Source organism: Pleurodeles waltl, chromosome 6 (assembly GCF_031143425.1).
Source record: "Pleurodeles waltl isolate 20211129_DDA chromosome 6, aPleWal1.hap1.20221129, whole genome shotgun sequence".
NCBI lineage: Eukaryota > Metazoa > Chordata > Amphibia > Caudata > Salamandridae > Pleurodeles > Pleurodeles waltl.
Genome location: NC_090445.1, coordinates 1,719,857,517 through 1,719,868,891, shown reverse-complemented (window position 1 = coordinate 1,719,868,891; position 11,375 = coordinate 1,719,857,517).

The window sequence follows — 11,375 nt, the reverse complement described above, 5'->3', positions numbered from 1 at the left end:
CACGGCCTCATCCACACCCACCCCAATTGCTCCCAAGAAACTTTTCCTCTCCCGTGCAGACCTGTTCCAACCCACTGGCCCACCCCGTCTTGTCCCCAAATGTGCCCACCTCCTTGCCCTTTCCGCTCCTTCCACATCACAGCCCACGCCGGTCCAGCCTTCCCATTCCCGTGCCCCTTCCCCGGTGAAGAAGAAGGCCCGCTCAGAGCCTAGGCCATCCAGCTCTACCCGAGCCCAACAGCCCCCACCACCTTCAAAGGAGAAGCCCACCCCCCAACCTCCTCACGCAAGTCAAAGCCCCACCCCGTCGAAAATCCCCACCACTTCTACTCCCCTTCCGTGAGGTGCCTGGATCCTCATATGGTGCCCCGTTCTGTGGAGTACCCAGCACTTGTGGGAGTCAGGTGTGGCCAGTTGTGGCCAAGGACAATGTGAATTTTATGGATTGGCCATTGGCCCTGTTGGCACTGTTTAGCTCAGTGAGCTACTAATTAAAGTTTCTTTGTGGCCTGTGTTTGGGCTGCATGCAGTTTCACTCTGGTGTTTGTTTTAATTTGTTATGGGTGTGGGGCTATTGTATGTACTATGGTCAAGTTGCAGTGGCCTTCGGTCGGGTACGTACCTCTTGGTGTGAGGTGTATGACTTGTGCTGCTGGGAAGGGTTGGGGGCGTTGCAGAGTGGGTGGAGTGGGTGGGTATGTAACTGTACCCTTTCCTCCCTTGTGTCGTAGGTTGCGGTACTTACCCTTCGTCGTCTTCGTTGCCGGTCTCGGTCGTGTAGGTATATGGCAAGGAACAAGGCTGGCATGATCAGCAGCTCTGTCCATGGCTGCCGCTGCACGATTTGTGGAACTCCGGTGAGTCTTTCCTTCTATTTGTTTCATTTCAGCCTGGCTTTGTGTGGCAGTGGTTCCCGCCCCGGAACTGGCAGCGGAATGGTGGTTCATAATTTGATGGGCGGGTTGGGCCTTTCTGACAGCCTGTGGGCGGACTCTGCCGTCGTCAGCGCGACTCCTTTCCTGGCGGTGGGTGGTGCGCAGGATTCGTGTGTTTCGTTTGGATCATTTTTTGGTGTTATGGCCCCCTCCTCTGTTGGTGGTTTCTACCGCCACCGCCGGCGGAGCAGAATGGACCGCTGTGTTCATAATGAGGGCCATAGCCAATTTTCCAGACTTACTTTCCAGCACTGTGAGGATAGGCAGGGGCTCCTATTGATTAGTTTTTATCAGAGATCCACAACAGAACTTCATTTCACATACTAAGCACTTTGCGATCAGCTTTATTTATTGTCTGCCTGCTGGTTGTCCGCATTGGAGGTCCTGCCCAGTTACAACGGCTCCAGGGATAGTGTAGGAGGCTGGACTGGCTTGTAGTGAGTACCAAGGGGTACTTGCACCTTGCACCAGGCCCAGTTATCCCTTATTAGTGTATAGGGTGTCTAGCAGCTTAGGCTGATAGATAATGGTAGCTTAGCAGAGCAGCTTAGGCTGAACTAGGAGACGTGTGAAGCTACTACAGTACCACTTAGTGTCATCTGCACAATATCATAAGAAAACACAATACACAGTTATACTAAAAATAAAGGTACTTTATTTTTATGACAATATGCCAAAGTATCTTAGAGTGTACCCTCAGTGAGAGGATAGGAAATATACACAAGATATATACACACAATAGCAAAAATATGCAGTATAGTCTTAGAAAACAGTGCAAACAATGTATAGTTACAATAGGATGCAATGGGGAAACATAGGGATAGGGGCAACACAAACCATATACTCCAAAAGTGGAATGCGAACCACGAATGGACCCCAAACCTATGTGACCTTGTAGAGGGTCGCTGGGACTATTAGAAAATAGTGAGAGCTAGAAAAATAACCCTCCCCAAGACCCTGAAAAGTGAGTGCAAAGTGCACTAAAGTTCCCCTAAGGACAAAGTAGTCGTGTTAGAGGAATAATGCAGGAAAGACACAAACCAGCAATGCAACAACTGTGGATTTCCAATCTAGGGTACCTGTGGAACAAGGGGACCAAGTCCAAAAGTCACAAGCACGTCGGAGATGGGCAGATGCCCAGGAAATGCCAGCTGCGGGTGCAAAGAAGCTTCGACTGGACAGAAGAAGCTGAGGTTTCTGCAGGAACGAAAAGGGCTAGAGACTTCCCCTTTGGTGGACGGATACCTCTTGCCTTGGAGAGTCGTGCAGAAGTGTTTTCCCGCCGGAAGGACGCCAACAAGCCTTGCTACATGCAAATCGTGCGTTTAGCGTTTTTGGACGCTGCTGGGGCCCAGGAGGGACCAGGAGGTCGCAAATTGTACCTGAAGAGAGAAGGGACGTCGAGCAAGACAAAGAGCCCTCACTGAAGCAGGTAGCACCCGGAGAAGTGCCAGAAACAGGCACTACGAGGATGCGTGAAACGGTGCTCGCCGAAGTTGCACAAAGGAGTCCCACGTCGCCGGAGACCAACTTAGAAAGTCGTGCAATGCAGGTTAGAGTGCCGTGGACCCAGGCTTGGCTGTGCACAAAGGATTTCTGCCGGAAGTGCACAGGGGCCGGAGTAGCTGCAAAGTCGCGGTTCCCAGCAATGCAGCCCAGCGAGGTGAGGCAAGGACTTACCTCCACCAAACTTGGGCTGAAGAGTCACTGGACTGTGGGGGTCACTTGGACAGCGTCGCTGGATTCGAGGGACCTCGCTCGTCGTGCTGAGAGGAGACCCAAGGGACCGGTAATGCAGCTTTTTGGTGCCTGCGGTTGCAGGGGGAAGATTCCGTCGACCCACGGGAGATTTCTTCGGAGCTTCTGGTGCAGAGAGGAGGCAGACTACCCCCACAGCATGCACAAGCAGGAAAACAGTCGAGAAGGCGGCAGGATCGGCGTTACAGAGTTGCAGTAGTCGTCTTTGCTACTATGTTGCAGGTTTGCAGGCTTCCAGCGCGGTCAGCGGTCGTTTCCTTATCAGAAGGTGAAGAGAGAGATGCAGAGGAACTCGGCTGAGCTCATGCATTCGTTATCTAAAGTTTCCCCAGAGACAGAGACCCTAAATAGCCAGAAAAGAGGGTTTGGCTACCTAGGAGAGAGGAAAGGCTACTAACACCTGAAGGAGCCTATCAGCAGGAGTCTCTGACGTCACCTGGTGGCACTGGCCACTCAGAGCAGTCCAGTGTGCCAGCAGCACCTCTGTTTCCAAGATGGCAGAGGTCTGGAGCACACTGGAGGAGCTCTGGACACCTCCCAGGGGAGGTGCAGGTCAGGGGAGTGGTCACTCCCCTTTCCTTTGTCCAGTTTCGCGCCAGAGCAGGGGCTAAGGGGTCCCTGAACCGGTGTAGACTGGCTTATGCAGAATTGGGCACATCTGTGCCCAAGAAAGCATTTCCAGAGGCTGGGGGAGGCTACTCCTCCCCAGCCTTCACCCCATTTTCCAAAGGGAGAGGGTGTCACACCCTCTCTCAGAGGAAGTTCTTTGTTCTGCCATCCTGGGCCAGGCCTGGCTGGACCCCAGGAGGGCAGATGCCTGTCTGAGGGGTTGGCAGCAGCAGCAGCTGCAGTGAAACCCCAGGAAGGGCAGTTTGGCAGTACCAGGGTCTGTGCTACAGACCACTGGGATCATGGGATTGTGCCAACTATGCCAGGATGGCATAGAGGGGGCAATTCCATGATCATAGACATGTTACATGGCCATATTCGGAGTTACCATTGTGAAGCTACATATAGGTAGTGACCTATATGTAGTGCACACGTGTAATGGTGTCCCCGCACTCACAAAGTTCAGGTAATTGGCTCTGAACAATGTGGGGGCACCTTGGCTAGTGCCAGGGTGCCCTCACACTAAGTAACTTTGCACCTAACCTTTACCAGGTAAAGGTTAGACATATAGGTGACTTATAAGTTACTTAAGTGCAGTGAAAAATGGCTGTGAAATAACGTGGACGTTATTTCACTCAGGCTGCAGTAGCAGGCCTGTGTAAGAATTGTCAGAGCTCCCTATGGGTGGCAAAAGAAATGCTGCAGCCCATAGGGATCTCCTGGAACCCCAATACCCTGGGTACCTCAGTACCATATACTAGGGAATTATAAGGGTGTTCCAGTAAGCCAATGTAAATTGGTAAAATTGGTCACTAGCCTGTTAGTGACAATTTGAAAGTAATGAGAGAGCATAACCACTGAGGTTCTGGTTAGCAGAGCCTCAGTGAGACAGTTAGGCACCACACAGGGAACATATACATGCACACCTATGAGCACTGGGGCCCTGTGTGACAGGGTCCCAGTGACACATACATATAGGCCACAAACCTATGAGCACTGGGGTCCTGACTAGCAGGATCCCAGTGACACATAACAACCATACTGAAAACATGGTGTTTTCACTATGAGCACTGAGGCCTGGCTATCAGGATCCCAGTGAGACAGTGAAAACAGTGACAAACACCCTGACATACACTCACAAACAGGCCAAAAGTGGGAGTAACAAGGCTAGAAAGAGGCTACCTTCTCACACAACCCCCCCCCAAACGAAGGACAATAAGGCTAACCTTGGCCAGTTGAGACTTTATTGTCTAAGTGGTGATAAGTAGAGAGTAGCTCTGCAATAGACTGGTTACTCCCTTTATCATTCACTATATGGTTACTTCCCTGTGGGGATGCAAACCACCCTGTTTGAAGTTTTTTAGCTAAGCAACAATGTGAAGATGTATTTTCAGAGTTTCTATCAGTAAGTTTTAGTTTAGAGCAGTGGGAATTGTCCACTGAACCTATTTGTAGTGATGGAAATGCCAGACAGGGATGCTGTCTCAGAAAAGCCATAGCTGGGCAAAAACTTTGTCCATCTGGCTGGAAGAGAGAACAGGGATGCTGTTTCTCTTGAGTTGGAGCAGGGCAGGGATGCTGTCCTATGAGCTCCACACTAGGGCAGGGATGCTGTCCTAAGTGTTGTGAGGTAGTGCAGGGTTTCTGCACTAAAGTTTCTCTGGGAGGGTTGGAGGGATGCTCCATGTTAACTAAAATGGTGCTGTTTTTCTCACCAATGTTAGTTATCCCACAGAGAGGTACTTCCACCTCAGGGAGTCCAGCTTTGCCAGCTGATGATTCCCTTGGAACAGGTGCCACCCCAGGAGAGGTTTCTCCCACCACAGGAATAGTATCCTGAATGGTAGGGTGGTTAGGGGATACTGTGATACCCTTTTTACCTGTTGATGGAGAGGGATCCTGAGTTTTCAGGCCTTCTCTCCTTTGCTTTTTCATTTCACTTGAAATGAGAGGGAACAATTCCTCAGGGATGCCCAGCATGGCTGCATGGGCATAAAACTCTACATCAGCCCAACCTGAGGCCTCTAGGTCATTACCTAAGAGACAGTCTACAGGTAAGCTAGGTGATACCACCACCTGCTTAGGGCCAGTAACTCCACCCCAACTAAACTGAATTATAGCTAAGGGAAGAAACTTAGTGGAGTTATGGACATCAATAATCTTATACTGTTGTCCAATGATGTGTTGATCAGGGTGCACTAGGTTTTCAGTCACCAAAGTGAAACTGGCACCTGTGTCCCTGTAGGCCAAGGCCTCAACACCATTTATTGAAACTGTCTGCCTGTACTTATCCATTGTAAGGGGACAAGCAGCCAGTGTGGCAAGGCCAGTGCCACTAGGTGTGACAGAAACTGTCTTGGGACTGATTACATCAGTTTCCACTATGGACCCATAAGTGAACCCAACTACACCCTTTGCTTGACTGTTGCCAGCAGTCCCACCACTAGTACCACTACTGCTAGGGGCACTAGAGCTTGATGTATTAGTGGTGGTAGGCTCAGGGGGTTTACCTGGACAGGACTTATCCCCTGGCCTATGGCCTCTGTTTTTACACACAAAGCACCAAGGCTTTTTAATGTGTGCAGGTTGGGAAGAAGAGGAAGAATTTGTTTTATCCCCACCCTCTGAAGAGTGTTTAAGATTTGAAGTGGGATCTTTGGTTTTACCCTTATCCCCATGCTTATCTTGAGATTTTTCACCATCTTTCTTCTTATTGCCATCTTTGTCACCCCCTGTGTGAACTTTTCTGTTCACCCTTGTTCTGACCCATTTGTCTGCCTTCTTTCCCAATTCTTGGGGAGAGGTCAGATCAGAGTCTACCAGGTACTGGTGCAACAAATCAGACACACAATTATTAAGTATATGCTCTCTCAGGATTGTGTTATACAGGCTTTCATAATCAGTAACTTTACTGCCATGTAACCACCCCTCCAAGGCCTTCACTGAATGGTCAATGAAATCAACCCAGTCTTGTGAAGACTCCTTTTTGGTCTCTCTGAACTTTATCCTGTACTGTTCAGTGGTTAAGCCATAACCATCCAGGAGTGCATTCTTAAGAACTGTAAAATTATTGGCATCATTTTCTTTCACAGTAAGGAGCCTATCCCTACCTTTTCCACTAAATGATAGCCATAGGATAGCAGCCCACTGCTTTTGAGGGACATCCTGAACAGCACAGGCCCTCTCAAGTGCAGCAAACCACTTGTTAATGTCACCCCCCTCCTTATAAGGGGGAACTATCTTGTGCAGATTCCTGGAATCATGCTCTTTTGCAGGATGACTATGGGGAATACTGCTGCTGCCACCATGGGTATCTAAACCCAACTTCTGTCTTTCCCTCTCTATTTCTAAAGACTGTCTATCCAAATCCAGCTGTTGCTTCTTGAGCTTCAGTCTGGTTTGTTCCACTCTCAATCTATTGAGCTCCCTTTCTAACAATCTGTCATCAGGGTGGGTGGGAGGGACATTTCTAGATACAGAGGTATGATGGGAATGAACAGAAGGAGACCTGTCCCTTACAGAGGGCACCCTAACAGCTTGGCTACCAGCATAATGTGAGAGCACACCATCAGTATGGTGTGATTCAACCTCTGTACCAACTATGCTAGACTGTCTAGTAATGGGCAGGCTGAGAAGTTTCTTTCCTGAACCTTTTCCTGGGGGAGTCCCTGGATCAGATTGAGAACCATTAGCTACTTTTTCTACAGATTGGGCACTTATGGCCTTATCCTGTACTCTAAGCATATTAATTAACAGTTCTAAGGAAGGATTCTTCCCTACACTCAAACCTCTCTCTATGCAGAGACTCCTTGCTCCTTTCCAGCTAAGGTGATCATATGCAAGTTTGGACAGTTCAACATTTTTTCCTGTGCCAGACATTTTTTTAGAGAGAGTTAAAGTCATAGAAAAAGAGAAAAAAAGTTTTCAGAACTTTTTGGAAAGACAGAAAAACTTTTTAAACTTTTAAGAACTTTTTGAAAGTTTTAGAAGTACTTTTCAGCACTTAGAAAAGAGTGAAAAGAGGAAATGCAAAACTTTTTGGCTATGTGTATATACACTGACCTTGTTTTGTATATTTTTCTCTTATGAAAAGTACAATGACAAGAGTGGTAAGTAGTCTCAAGCACTTATCCCACCACTGCACAACCAATGTAGGAGGCTGGACTGGCTTGTAGTGAGTACCAAGGGGTACTTGCACCTTGCACCAGGCCCAGTTATCCCTTATTAGTGTATAGGGTGTCTAGCAGCTTAGGCTGATAGATAATGGTAGCTTAGCAGAGCAGCTTAGGCTGAACTAGGAGACGTGTGAAGCTACTACAGTACCACTTAGTGTCATCTGCACAATATCATAAGAAAACACAATACACAGTTATACTAAAAATAAAGGTACTTTATTTTTATGACAATATGCCAAAGTATCTTAGAGTGTACCCTCAGTGAGAGGATAGGAAATATACACAAGATATATACACACAATAGCAAAAATATGCAGTATAGTGTTAGAAAACAGTGCAAACAATGTATAGTTACAATAGGATGCAATGGGGAAACATAGGGATAGGGGCAACACAAACCATATACTCCAGAAGTGGAATGCGAACCACGAATGGACCCCAAACCTATGTGACCTTGTAGAGGGTCGCTGGGACTATTAGAAAATAGTGAGAGCTAGAAAAATAACCCTCCCCAAGACCCTGAAAAGTGAGTGCAAAGTGCACTAAAGTTCCCCTAAGGACAAAGTAGTCGTGTTAGAGGAATAATGCAGGAAAGACACAAACCAGCAATGCAACAACTGTGGATTTCCAATCTAGGGTACCTGTGGAACAAGGGGACCAAGTCCAAAAGTCACAAGCACGTCGGAGATGGGCAGATGCCCAGGAAATGCCAGCTGCGGGTGCAAAGAAGCTTCGACTGGACAGAAGAAGCTGAGGTTTCTGCAGGAACGAAAAGGGCTAGAGACTTCCCCTTTGGTGGACGGATACCTCTTGCCTTGGAGAGTCGTGCAGAAGTATTTTCCCGCCGGAAGGACGCCAACAAGCCTTGCTACACGCAAATCGTGCGTTTGGCGTTTTTGGACGCTGCTGGGGCCCAGGAGGGACCAGGAGGTCGCAAATTGTACCTGAAGAGAGAAGGGACGTCGAGCAAGACAAAGAGCCCTCACTGAAGCAGGTAGCACCCGGACAAGTGCCAGAAACAGGCACTACGAGGATGCGTGAAACGGTGCTCGCCGAAGTTGCACAAAGGAGTCCCACGTCGCCGGAGACCAACTTAGAAAGTCGTGCAATGCAGGTTAGAGTGCTGTGGACCCAGGCTTGGCTGTGCACAAAGGATTTCCGCCGGAAGTGCACAGGGGCCGGAGTAGCTGCAAAGTCGCGGTTCCCAGCAATGCAGCCCAGCGAGGTGAGGCAAGGACTTACCTCCACCAAACTTGGGCTGAAGAGTCACTGGACTGTGGGGGTTACTTGGACAGCGTCGCTGGATTCGAGGGACCTCGCTCGTCGTGCTGAGAGGAGACCCAAGGGACCGGTAATGCAGCTTTTTGGTGCCTGCGGTTGCAGGGGGAAGATTCCGTCGACCCACGGGAGATTTCTTCGGAGCTTCTGGTGCAGAGAGGAGGCAGACTACCCCCACAGCATGCACAAGCAGGAAAACAGTCGAGAAGGCGGCAGGATCGGCGTTACAGAGTTGCAGTAGTCGTCTTTGCTACTATGTTGCAGGTTTGCAGGCTTCCAGCGCGGTCAGCGGTCGTTTCCTTATCAGAAGGTGAAGAGAGAGATGCAGAGGAACTCGGCTGAGCTCATGCATTCGTTATCTAAAGTTTCCCCAGAGACAGAGACCCTAAATAGCCAGAAAAGAGGGTTTGGCTACCTAGGAGAGAGGAAAGGCTACTAACACCTGAAGGAGCCTATCAGCAGGAGTCTCTGACGTCACCTGGTGGCACTGGCCACTCAGAGCAGTCCAGTGTGCCAGCAGCACCTCTGTTTCCAAGATGGCAGAGGTCTGGAGCACACTGGAGGAGCTCTGGACACCTCCCAGGGGAGGTGCAGGTCAGGGGAGTGGTCACTCCCCTTTCCTTTGTCCAGTTTCGCGCCAGAGCAGGGGCTAAGGGGTCCCTGAACCGGTGTAGACTGGCTTATGCAGAATTGGGCACATCTGTGCCCAAGAAAGCATTTCCAGAGGCTGGGGGAGGCTACTCCTCCCCAGCCTTCACACCATTTTCCAAAGGGAGAGGGTGTCACACCCTCTCTCAGAGGAAGTTCTTTGTTCTGCCATCCTGGGCCAGGCCTGGCTGGACCCCAGGAGGGCAGATGCCTGTCTGAGGGGTTGGCAGCAGCAGCAGCTGCAGTGAAACCCCAGGAAGGGCAGTTTGGCAGTACCAGGGTCTGTGCTACAGACCACTGGGATCATGGGATTGTGCCAACGATGCCAGGATGGCATAGAGGGGGCAATTCCATGATCATAGACATGTTACATGGCCATATTCGGAGTTACCATTGTGAAGCTACATATAGGTAGTGACCTATATGTAGTGCACACGTGTAATGGTGTCCCCGCACTCACAAAGTTCAGGTAATTGGCTCTGAACAATGTGGGGGCACCTTGGCTAGTGCCAGGGTGCCCTCACACTAAGTAACTTTGCACCTAACCTTTACCAGGTAAAGGTTAGACATATAGGTGACTTATAAGTTACTTAAGTGCAGTGAAAAATGGCTGTGAAATAACGTGGACGTTATTTCACTCAGGCTGCAGTAGCAGGCCTGTGTAAGAATTGTCAGAGCTCCCTATGGGTGGCAAAAGAAATGCTGCAGCCCATAGGGATCTCCTGGAACCCCAATACCCTGGGTACCTCAGTACCATATACTAGGGAATTATAAGGGTGTTCCAGTAAGCCAATGTAAATTGGTAAAATTGGTCACTAGCCTGTTAGTGACAATTTGAAAGTAATGAGAGAGCATAACCACTGAGGTTCTGGTTAGCAGAGCCTCAGTGAGACAGTTAGGCACCACACAGGGAACATATACATGCACACCTATGAGCACTGGGGCCCTGTGTGACAGGGTCCCAGTGACACATACATATAGGCCACAAACCTATGAGCACTGGGGTCCTGACTAGCAGGATCCCAGTGACACATAACAACCATACTGAAAACATGGTGTTTTCACTATGAGCACTGAGGCCTGGCTATCAGGATCCCAGTGAGACAGTGAAAACAGTGACAAACACCCTGACATACACTCACAAACAGGCCAAAAGTGGGAGTAACAAGGCTAGAAAGAGGCTACCTTCTCACAGATAGCGCCTAGTGTTTACAGAACACGCTGCCAAAGTTGTCCATCTGCCACCACTTCTTCAAGCAGCTGCCTCACCTGAGCTGCGGTTGGAGTAAGTATATCTGGCCCTGGTGGTCCCGGAAGACTTAAGGGGCCTATTCACTACCTGTGGTCATTTCAATCAAACCATGATGAATGTTCTCGATAACCAATGAGAGTTGCCTGTCAATCATGAGATAGATAGTATGCCGGAACTGGAGCTGGCTTATTTGCATTAAAGTGCCTAAAGGAAGGACATAGGACATGAAACTCTTTCTATGAGACACATAATTTAAAAGGATAAGAGAGATTTGGAGTAGATATTAGAACTAACCCCCCATCAGATATCTTCTCAAATGACCTCTAGAGTTTTCTTTATTTCTAGAGTTGTGTTTTTTTTAACACCGACCCATCAAAGTTGGGGAAACTGCTTTGCTAGCGAGGTGCTTAGTAAACTTTCAGCAGATATGGAGGACCTGCCTGACCTGAGGGAGGGAGTGAATACTGCAATGCACACCCTAGAATCAGTAATCATTGGTAAGCAGCTGTATATGTCCCCAGAGGGTCCTCGGGCTGAGTGCCTTGAGGTGTTTTCACAGCTCCTCCCACACATACAGGGCAGTTAGACCTTCCGAGGCCTTTGTAATGTTGGCGCTTCTGACATACATCGGTTTTACAGGAAATAACATAAACGCACACGCTTGCTCTTTTGTGTGCGTGGTTTCGGGAGGCTCGTGAAGGCAACCCCGATCCGCACTCT